Genomic DNA, 12,301 nt, shown 5'->3' with positions numbered 1-12,301 from the left:
TGGACTACTTTGTGGTCTAGTGATATTCTGTTTTAAAAACAAAAATCTCTTTAACAGATGAAAATTGGATTAAAACTTCTAATGTATTTTCTGATATAAGAACTTTTAATACATTTTCAGATACAAGAATGGCTTCTGTAATACTGTTTTGATAACTTCTGTTATCAGGTGGTATTTGGTTCTGGTTGTAGAATTCTTTCATTCTTTTAATTGCTCTTTGACTCTCTAGGAGGAAAAGAAGGAAACTAGTTTTGTGTCTTCCCTGGTCCATGTCTGTTATCTTGGCAGAATTCCAGTTCGGGTCATTCTAATCTTCCTGTCAATAATCCCCTTGTGGCTTCAATTAGATCTGGTATTGTATTCATTTCCTGTACTAAATGACTGGAATTGTGTCTTGGTTTCCATTGAACAGCTGCTACAATTGCACCTTAGCCATCTTGGTTTCTTACTGCTGAGACAAGGAAGTAGTAACTGACATATTTGGCGTCATGGGATGCCACATTTAAGGTTTTCTCACATGGCATCATTTGCATTTTTATAAAAATATCATAAAACATGCCATTTACTTTGTCATATTAAATGTGTATTTAGCCTTTTTAAAAAACCTGTATATGAGAAACAAAAAAAAAATTGGGATCTTTATGGCTAAAGGATACCATGGAACATGAAATGTTTTCTTTAACTTAAAAATAATCATTTATTTGGGGAAGGAGTTCAGAATGATGACTAAACACTATGACCTTTGAAATTGGAAAAAGGGCCAGCAAATCCAAGATGTTGGGGAGGCTGATATAGTGCAGTGAACTGGTTTGCATTCTAGTGATAATTGTCTGAATGGAAGAAATATGTTTTAACTTAGAAAAGGGGATTTCTATTTCTTAGTTCTTCATTAATAAGCCAAGATAGATAAATCATTTATTAAGCAGCTTACCAAGTGCAAGGCACCATGTTAAGCGCTGGAGATACAGAATACAGACAAATGAGATGGTCCATATACTAAAAGAACTTATGCTTTAATGGGGAAAGCCAACACATTTAGGGAGGGTTGGGAGATAGAGGAAAAGTATAGCAAGGGGGCAGGAGAGGAAGAGACATCCAGATAGTATGATTATTTCTTTATTTACAAAGTTGCTGAAATAAGCACTATATTTTCACAGTATTAACTTGGGTAATTTTTGCTAAAGCTAGGAAAAATATTTTTCATATCTCTTAAGTGTATTTTTTATAAATTTGGCTGAATTCGAATTCCTTGTTAGAATAGCAGGATGACTGCTTTGTGAAGCTGTGCTTTGCCTAGTACCCAGTGCCTGGCACATACTAGGAGCTTAATAAACATTTGTTGTCTGACTATTGCTATACTGAATCTTTTTAATTAAACTCAAAATTGAAGGTTTCTTTAGCCTAGTGAGAAAACTGCTCAAATAGTGTCATGGGATTGGTTTCAACTAATTCAGCTAGGTCAGTGGGCAAGTTTAACTTGTTTTCAATTCATTGTAATTAATTTTGCTATTTAAACTGTTATGGGCTTGGAAGGGGACTAGAGTGTGGTATCAGGTTACTTTATGCCATGGGCAGCATGGGTAACGAAAGACGGGAAGTCAGAAATGAGGGTTTAAGTCCTGGCCCTGCCATTTAGCTCTGTGACTGGCAAAGCCAGCCTGCCTCCCCAGCTCCAAAATAACAATACGGGCACACCTACTTCTTAAAGTGTTTATGGTTCAACGAAACAGTGGATGCCAAAGACTGTATCACTAAAAGCGGGATGGTAACACGTGTAAGCTGTTACAGACTGTGCAGATCATTGCTGTACTCTTCAGATCAACTCAGAGCTAAATTTCTACTTCTAGTAGCTATTAAAGTACGAGTACATGGACTTCATTAACTTGGTAGAAGTTACAGCTACTCCAGGGATGCAGCTGGCTCACGTTTTATTACTGCTTGGGAGATGATTAAACACTGACCCCCTTGTGTGTGACCCTTTGTTCAAGAATTTGGCCCCAGGTTGCCAGGCTGTTTGCATCTGAGCTTGCATAACTGTTCCCTCCTTGCTATTGTAAAAGCTACATTTTAACTGAAGAAAAGGTTTGGATTTTTAGGTAAGTGAAAATGGATTCTTTGAACTGCCGGATAAGAGAGGGGCAGCTATTGGCCTGAGCTGACCCTCAAGTCTAGGGTCAGTTTATTCCCCTCCAGAGTCAAAGCTGCTTGCCCTGCCTTGTCCAGTAGAAGTGAACCCACTGGAAACTGGAGATAAGGGAATACTTTAAGAAACCTCTGTGATGCCAACATTCTAATTTGGATCTTGCTACCAATCCATTCTCTAAGCTTTTACTTACTTGTCATCATAATCATTTTTGCCTTATATGATTAGTGAATCCCTTCAGTTTACTTTCCAACCTCCTGCTCTTCTCATCCTCATCCAAAACTGAAAGGCAAATCCTTTTTCTTGCTTCCCTTCCCCATGCTGTTTTACTGATGCCAAATCCATCAATAGCCCTGTTTCACCACTCACAAGTGCCTAGTGTCTAAAACCAACTTATGTTGTTGAATCTTTTTCAGTCATATGCAACTCTTTGTGGTCCCATTTGGGGTTTTCTTGGCAAAGATACTGGAGTGATTTGTCATTTCCTTTCCTAGCTCATTTTACAGGTGAGAAATGACTTGCCCAGGGTCACCCAGCCAGATAGTGCCCGAGGCTGGATTTGAACTCCTGAAGATGAGTCTTCCTGATTCCAAGCCCAGTGCTCTATCCACTGTACCACCTAGCTGCCCAACTTCTGGTTCCTGTTTATTCCTTTCCTGACCCCTACTGGCACCCATACCTCGATTCTACCACCTCCAATGTTCTTGGCTCCTTTTCTCATCCTCTCCTTTCCCCCATTCATCAAGCCAGAAATAAAAGTTGGCATGTTCCTTGTTCCCCATTGCCACTTTTAGACCTCTGCCGTCACTGCCTACTAGTCTGTCCTCTGAATAACCCTCTCAAGACCCTTGTCCTTGTCATCTGCTGACTCTTGAAATCCTGCGTCTTCATTAATTACAATACTAATAATAGTAGCTTTTGCACTTGACCTGCATTCTTCTCTTAATTTCTCTTCTGCCTTTTGTGATTTAAATATTCAAGGTGATGACTCTCTGTACCCTGGGCTCTCAGTTTCTTTTGTATCAGGGATTCATTGGAATGATAGCCTTAAACTTCACTTTAATTTGAAGCAGATCCAGCCATAAGATTTGGAACTCTGCAGTTTCTCTCTGACCACGTTCTTTCATACTTCCATCTTTCCTATACTCACTCTTCCTGATTTTGCTTTTTGCCTTCATCATGTTGTCTCATTTCTTGATCTCTTTCTGTTTGCTCAGTCCATCACCCTTGTTGTGAATTCACTTCCCTCACCCTTCCCAGTTCCTACTCTACATTCAGCCGTTGTAGGGATGAACTCTTCTACCTGAGAATTCCTTCTCCCCTTTCCCATCCCCTTATTCTGCCCATCTCAATCCTCTATAATCCTACATCCTAATTGATATCCCGTTTCAGTTCTCCCCTCCAATCCATCCTCTCCAGAACAGCCTCTGTGATTTTCCCAAAGGGCAAGTCTGACCATCTTACTCCCCTTTCCCTACTAGTCCATTGTTTTTCTAATCCCCCTAGGATCAACTATAGGCTCCTTTGTTTAGGTTGTTTGTTTGTGTGTGTGTGTGTGTGTGTGTGTGTGTGTGTGTGTGTTTTGGTTGGGCAGTGGGGGTTAAGTGACTTGCCCAGAGTCACACAGCTAGTAAGTGTTATGTGTCTGAGACCAAATTTGAACTCAGATCCTCCTGAATCCAGGGCCAGTGCTCTATCCACTGAGCCACCCAGCTGCCCCTGTTTAGGTTTTAAAGATCTTCATCACCTACCTTTCTGACCATCACTCCCCTTCCTGCACTGTACAAACCAACCAGACAGACCTTTTTGCTCACCCGTTAGAGTGCCTCCCAACTTCACCTTTGCACTGATTGTCCACCGTACTTGGAAAGTACTTCCCACCTTACCTCTGCCTCTCAGAAGTTCTTGTTTCCTTCAGAACTCTCCCTGAGCAACACTCTCTACACAAAGACTTTCTTAACCCCCTCAGCTGCTCATGTTCTCTCACCAAAAAATTTAACTTATTATTTATTTGACACATACTCGTTTTTTCTCCCAACCTAATGTAAGTTCCTTGAGAACAAGGACTGTTTTATTTTTGTCTTCGTATCTTCAAGTCCTGGCACAGGATTGCTGTTGTTTGTCCTTTGTTTTCAAAGATGGTACCAGGAAGGTGATGTCATGACTTGCAACTGGAATTGGATTTAAGTGAGGGAGGGCTATGCAAAGTCACCGGGCACACTTTCTCCTCCAGAGCCATCTGGGTCCAATGGCAAGATATAAATCAGGATGATTGGAGATGGCTCCAGATGCAATAGGAGACCTTGGCCTTTTTTTTTTTTGCTTTTTTGCTGAGGCAATCGAGGTTAAGTGACTTGCCCAGGGTCACACAGCTAGTAAATGTCAAGTGTCTGAGGCTAGACCTTGGCCTTTTTAAGCTAAGGTCTTTTCCAGTTCACAGTGTGACTGAAGCAACGCCCATTCAGTGATCAAGGCTAAGTGAGAAATGAGACAAAGAATGTGCTTCTTTTACCTGGTTAAAAAAAAAATCAGTTTGGGAGAGGAAGACCTCAGGTTTTCTGACCTGGGGCTTGGGACACAGGATAGGCATTTAATAAATGCCTGTTGATTAATCGATTATCTGGTTTTTTTCTACTCCTTAAGTGCTGGGGCACTGCTAGTGTAAGTGAGAAAACCACTTTGATTTCGTACACTAGAAAAGTGTGCCTTCTAACCTTAACCAGACCTTCACTTCTACCTGGTGATGATTTTATTCATCTTTTTCCACCATATTTCCCACAGTGTCATTTTATAAATCTCCCCTCCTGAAGCCTCTCTGGCTCCAGGCTCATCTGTCTCAACAGATAACTTCACTTCCTACTTTATTGTGGATTGATGCTATCAGATGTGAGAATCATTTCCTTTTCTTCATACCTCAATACCTATATCTTCTGCCATCCCTTTTCCTTGACTCTTTGGTCACAGGGAATGAGGTAGCCTTCTTTTTTCCTTATCATAACTAACATTCGGGGGCAGCTAGGTGGTGCAGTGGATAGAGCATCAGCCCTGGAGTCAGCAGGACCTGAGTTCAAATCTAGCCTCAGACACATAACACTAGCTGTGTGACTCTAGGCAAGTCACTTAACCCCCAATTGCTTCAACAAAACAAAACAAAAGAAAAACTAACAAGACCTAGGTTTTATCCCCTCATTTTCTGTAGGGCCCTGCTGCATTGGTAAAATGAAAGATGAATGGCATCACACAAGGAGCATCTTGTGATTGGCTAAAATAATCAGCCGTGCCTCTTGGGCCTATGTATAACAGCAGTCTAGTTTGGGAGTGCCTCTGTTTTGGAAACTGAGGATTCTTGCTTCAAGATCTAGAGCCAGAAGGGGAGCAAAAACTAGGCCCCTGAAAAGGAATCACTCTGGAAATGGGAGAGGAGGTGGTTTTTCTCTCTTCCTTCAGTCCCATTGACCCTGTCGTCAAAGAGATTGGATCAGTAGGAGATAATGCATCCAGCTAGGAGCTGAGAGATACAGCAAAAACAGACACAGACCTAGAAAGACAGTCACCCAAAGATAGAGGCAGCTTTAAAGAATGTGACCTTTCAGGGGCAGCTAGGTAGCGCAGTGGATAGAGCACCGGCCCTGGATTCAGGAGGACCTGAGTTCAAATCCGGCCTCAGACACATAACACTTAACCAGCTGTGTGACCCAGCTGGGTGATCCTGGGCAAGTCATTCAACCCCATTGCCTAGCCAAAAGCAAACAGACAAACAAAAGAATGTGACCTTTCAAAGCAGAGAGAAGAGCCGCCATGGATGGGTGAAAGGAGAAGAAAGAAGGGAGAGGATGGTGGAACCTTAGAATTGCGTCAGAAGGGAGCATTGCATAACAACAGAGAAGGGACTTCTAAGCCCTCAAGGACCAGGAGTTGCCAGTTACCCTCAGCTGTACTTGTATCCTGCACATATACCTCATTATCGTTGTACCATATATAAGCTTGAGTCCATTCTTCACATCAATGCTGTGTTTATTTATGGGAGTGTGTGCCACGGATTTTTTTTTTTGAGGGGGGAATGTTTTATGCCACCTACTCTTAACTATATTGTCTTAGTAAATGCCTTTGCTAAAAGCTACTTAAGTCCACTGACTGATTCTTGATGGGGAGAACACAGTGGGGGCTCATGAGCTACAGTGATTGAATTAGCCACTCACAGGATTACTTGCCCTTGGAGACCTGGGAGTAGGCCTCCTGCCTTTAGGGGACCCAGCTCTCTAGTACAGGTTGGGAAGTAGTAGATCAGCTTGTTGATGACTATGTCTATACACACACACACATATACATATGGATGTGTTTTTATATGTGTGTATACATACACATATGGCAAAGGCTGGATGAAAGCAATGACCTTGTGATCAGTGACCTCTGTGATCAATTTTGTTCTTGCTCAGATTTGCTTGCATGGCAGAAGAAAAGCTTTTTTGGAACCCCCATAAGAATACTGAGTAGATGAGACTCCAGTATCTCTATTGGACCTAAACTTACATCAAGGGCACAGAATCCTCATGGTGAAGTTGAGCCAAGAGTAACAAGGACTTTGGCCATAAATGAGAGTAGGAATACATTTTAATCTGTGGTTTTAGTTAGCTGAGACTGTCATGTGTTCAAAAGAACTTGACTCCTGGGGCAAGAAATCTTAATTTGGAGATTTAGAGACTGACCATTACCCATTATAGGCAAGGCTTTGGAAATAAACAGACTCTTCTTATGGGTTGAAAAGTCACTAAGGGGTTTTGTTTTACCCCCAGTGTTTTACCCCCTTGCTATACATACTCCTTAAATGTATTCCCTTTGTATGTGCACTGACCATCAGTGTTGCCTACACGTGTACCTCTTAGGTGTGCTTACTCCTCTCACTAATGATGTGGCAAAGCATGCCAGAGGTTCATGAGGGGAAATTTTTATTGGTGTTTCCTACTATGTAATTTCATTAAAGTACTTTGCTTTTCTGTAACTGTATCTTCTGGCTGACTGGCAAAAGGAAACGTAGCGATGGGGGCTTGTGAGGCATGGTTTTGCCTAGATGTGACTCCAGAGTACCTTGAACACAAGAGAGCCTTTTCTTTCTTTTTTTAAAAATTTTTTAGGCAATTGGGGTTAAGTGACTTGCCCAGGGTCACACAGCTAGTAAGTGTCAAGTGTTTGGTCTGAGGCCACATTTGACCTCATGTCCCCCTGACTTCAGGGCCAATGCTCTATCCACAGCACCACCTAGCTGCCCCTTATATTTCTTCTTTATATTTGAAAACAAAACTCTATACTGGGTCAGGTCAACATGCATTGATTAAGTGCCTACTGTGTGCCAGGCACTGTGCTACATGCTGGGTATACAAAGACAGTTCCTGCCCTCTAGGAGCTCAACTCAGGGAAGAGAACGTGCAAACAATTATGTACAAATCATGTGTACAGAATGAGTTAGAGAGCATTTCATAGACAAGGCATTGGGGGTGGGGCAAGAAAGGCTTCTGGCAGAAACTGGGATTTTAGCTGAGACTTGAAGGAAGCCAAGGAAATCAGGAAGCAGAAGTGAGGAGGCAGAGCCTTCAGGCATGAGGAAGAGCCATAGAGAATGCACAGTTGGAGATGGAGTGTCTGGAAAAAGAGCCATCAGTGAATTGTAGTCTTTGGAAAGGAGGTGCAAAAAGACTAGCAACTTATGTAAATCAAATGTATATTTATTTATGGTATTGCATATTTTTAAACTCTGGATTTGTTCATTCATCATTGTAGGGATTCATAGATAGCAACTCATCTTTTATTGAGGGTTGCCTAGGTAACCAAGAGCTTAAGTAGTTTTTTTGGGGGGTCATCCAGCTAACTGCATTTGAATAAGGACTTGAATCCAGGTTTTACTGACTTCAAGACTGGCTTTCTATTTCTACTATATGCCATACTGTCTCTCATTATGTATTTATTTAGAGTAAAATAATATTTATCCAGAATTACTGGGGAGTGGATCGTCTAGTTAACTAAAATGATTCATTTCAAAGAATTAGAATAGAAGAAAATATAATAAATTAGGATTCTAGTTATCTAAGCTCTCTGAGAGGAAGTGTGACTTAATGGATAGAAAGCTGAAGTCAGGAAGACCTCAGCTGAAGTCAGACCCACCTAAGAAACACAATGGTGTGTGATGCTGCATAAATAAATCATTTAACTTCTCAGGACCCAAAGGCAACTCTCTAAGACTATAAGCTGCAGAACTGGTACCAGTCTGCATCGATGGAGATGATTTCCTCAGTTGCAGTTTTCATAACCATTGGAATCATAGACAAGTATAGTCAGAGACAGATGAATAGCTAGATAGGCTGGATAGACAGACAGATAGATACAGACAGACAGAATAGAGATAGATAGATGGACAGACAGACAGACAGGCAGGCAGGATAGATAGAGAGGTTCTGAACAGAGAGTTTTCTGAACAGAGTTCTCTATGCTACTGAAATCACAGGTTTCCTTGTCCTCTTCATTGTCCCTATTATTCCGCACTGCCCCAATGGAATGCAAGATCCTTGAAGGTAGAGATTGTTTTTTTCCTTTGTTTTTGTAGCCCCAGCACTTAGCATGGTGCCTGGCACATAGTAGGCACTCAGTAAAAGACTGTTGGATTGAATTGCTGCAAATTCTAAAGCAGAGAGGGACTTCAGTCTGTGACAGCAGGAAGAGGTGGAATTTACCCTACTGGACTCATTGCTCCTTTGCTAGTTTGAAATATTTGTACTCAATGCTGAAGAGCTCAAGCGTTTTTATGATTATTGCTGGATTTTTTTTAATTCTCTGACATTTCCCTTGTTTTTGTTTTTGTTTTTTAAACAGGATACAAATCAAACAGGAGCTCCCAGAGCCTCGAGTTTGGGGCAAACTTATTTTGTTCCTCTTTTTCTGAGATTCAAAGATATTTAGAAGTTATTCAAAGGACAAGGTCCTTTATAGAGATCCAGAAATTCATCTTTAGTGGACATGGAGAAAAGGGAAAACTTGTCTGTTTTCACTGCCTTTGTTTCAAATGTTAAAACTGGCTGATAGTATGATGTGACGGGTGAGTTCACAGTACTCAAACACCTATTTCCTGGTCTATTCCTCTTGTTGTTGGAAATACAAATATTGTAGTCAAGCTTTTCTTAATGAGACATTTTTCTAATTTGCCTTACCTTCTCCATACACTTTATTTATTTATTTATTTGTTTGTTTGTTTGTTTGTTTAGTGAGTGAGATTTTTGTTTACACATTGTATCTAGAAGCAGATACATAAGTTCTTATTCTCCATATATTTTAAATATTATCTTTAAGAAAGCCAAGACATTTGGAAGCAGTTCTAACACTGTGGTTTTATAATCCTCATTCATTTTTCCTAAGAAACTACTGAAGTTTGGCATCAGTTTGTCACAAAACCTTTTTGATGGCAATACCCTCCAACGAGTCAGTTTATTTAGCCTTTTCATTTCTCCCCTGATCATATGGACCCTCATTTTGCCCAAGTTTGTGGCCCTTAAATAACTCAATGAGTCATGGAAAGGGTGAATTCACCCACATCCCATTTACTGTCCCCTTCTCTGTTATATTTAATGTCTGCTTTACAAGTTCCATTCAGTTCCATAGTCTCTGTCCAGGTAACCGAGACCTAGCAACAAGGCAGAACCTTTCATTATGGAGAATCACATCCCTGAGGGGAGGAGAGGTGCATTCATAAGAATGAGATTTTAATTATTTACACTAGCAAATTAGTAAATCTGATATACAACATATGGCCCAGCAGGTCCTGTGAGTGATAATTGCTTTTCACTTGAAAGACAAACACAGTATGTTTATCTGGGGACCAGAAAAGATTGTGGTTTAAATTTTATAACCATTTCTCATGAAGAAAAAGTCATAATGTTATAATTTATGTAGCTAAATGATGAATAAATCTCATTTAAATCATCTAGTCCCAGCATTTGTCAAAGAATGAGTAATATACACAGTTGGCAAAATCACTTAAAGTTTTGTGGAAGAAAAAGTTGGGGCACAAAATATCATTCTTGGAGTCTATAGCATCTGGAATGTTGAATTTTCTAATTTCACATTAACATAATCAATTACAGCTGAGATGTATAACCAACTACTTTGATATTAAAACCCAACGTAGACTTATTTATAGAGTTATTCTGGTTAGGAACAGAGCCTTGATTTCTAATAGCTTAAGTGGAGGGCTAGAAGATATCTGTTATCAAAGGAGAAGGACCTTTAGTTTCTCTGATGTACGCATATGACATATGCAGTGCAGACCTGAATCTCTTCCATGCAGTAAGGGTTGCTCTTCCTTCCTGAGTCAATGTTAATGGCACTGGGAAAACCTTTGGCTCCTCCAAACTCCCCTGCCTTCTACTATTAGCAGTGTTTTGTATTTGTATAATTTGTATAATATTTATATAATTTGTATATTGTATAATTTATATAGTTGTATAATTTTTATAAAATAGCCCACCTGCCCTGGAAGAAAATGGAAGGTGGGGAAGCAATTGGAGAGACACTTTTAAAGATGACAGAGTAGAAGCAAGACCATTTAGTTCTTACACAATTCCAGCGAAGATGAAAAAAAAAATAGCCCTAGACCTAGTAAGGACCAAGAAATCCAAGGAGAAACCATAGCAGGTGTATTTCACCAACCCACCAACCCACCAACTACACAAAGAAACAGCCAGCTGAGGGCATGAGGGTAGGAGCTCATCTAGAAAAGACCAGCCTGGGAACTCCGTTTATGGAAGACTTCTAATCTATTGATGAGAGGCAAGCAGAGAGGCCAGAGGGGATCTCACTAGCCTACTGTGTGTTGACTCTATCATTCTCTTCCTTTTTTTGAAAATCCAGACATTTTCCTTCTTGAGCCCTCTGGGAGCTCACTTATTCTACCTCATCTTTGGATTTTGAATGGTGGCTCAATAATCACATCTGCCAGTATCTTCAATGCTTAAGCATATACTCATCTGGGCCACTTGACTTGAGCTTATCAAGGGCAGGTACTCTCTTACTGTCTCCTAGCTTATCTTGGTTATCAAGTTGTTATTATCCATTTTTGTTCTATTCTTCCCTGTCCAGAGGTCATTCGCCTTTGACAAACATTAAAAAGCAGAATAAGTTGCCTTGTGTTCTCTGCACTACCAGTTATTTATTGTCTTAACCACAGAGAGCAACAGTCTTATCCAATATTGCCTTCTGAGCTTTCCTTACACTACTCTCACAGGACCATGTCATAGTTTTGTTTTCATCCTGTTACCTGCCCTTGCTATCTGTGGGGTGTGTGTGTGTGTGTGTGTGTGTGTGTGTGTGTGTGTGTGTGTAAACTGGTTAATAAATTCCATGTGTAATCCACATTCATTTTTTAGATTAATTTCCTCTTCATCAGGATGATTTCTCTTGAGGTTCTCTTGAGATATTCCCATTCCTCAAGGGTTAACTTCTTCCTTATAGAATTTTCCTTAGAGAAATCCGCTTATCTCTTGGAACCTGTTGAAATTTAGTTTTCTAAAATCTAGGGTTTGTATCAGATGATTCCTGGCTTTTTTCTCGATCTCTAATCACAATTCTAAGATAAGGTGTTCCCACTTCACCTGAAAGACACCTGTCATGTCTACCCTAGCGATTGGTTCGTTCATGTTGGTGGAATCTGGGTTCAGAAGAGTAGTTTCTCAGTTCTTCTTACATAGATATGACATTATCATATCTAACCTTAAAGCCATCTCTACTACTGAATGTTCTGGTTGGTTTCCCTGTCTCATGTCTCTCCCCAGTCCAGCCCATTTTCCACTCAGTGGCCAAAATGATCTTCCTAAAATACAGGTTTGACTGTGTCAGTCCCCTACTCAGTAAATTCTGGTGACTCCCTATTACTTCTAGGTTCAAATATAAAATCTGGTTCTCTCTTTTCTCTCATTTCAATATTCTTCCACTTTATTCATCTCCACAAACCCTACAACTCAGAGACACTGGCCTCCCTAATATATCACCAAAAGGATATTACATCTCCTAACTCCAGGCCTTTTCTCTGGTTCTCCTCACTTTCACTTCCTGACTTCTCTGTATTCCTTCAAAAATCAACTCAAGTCCTGTCTTCTTCAGAAGCCTTTCCATGTCTCC

This window comes from Phascolarctos cinereus, unplaced genomic scaffold (genome assembly GCF_003287225.1).
Source record: "Phascolarctos cinereus isolate Bilbo 61053 unplaced genomic scaffold, phaCin_HiC Scaffold_5;HRSCAF=322, whole genome shotgun sequence".
NCBI lineage: Eukaryota > Metazoa > Chordata > Mammalia > Diprotodontia > Phascolarctidae > Phascolarctos > Phascolarctos cinereus.
The sequence above is the reverse complement of the archived record's forward strand: the minus strand, read 5'-3'. Positions refer to the sequence as shown.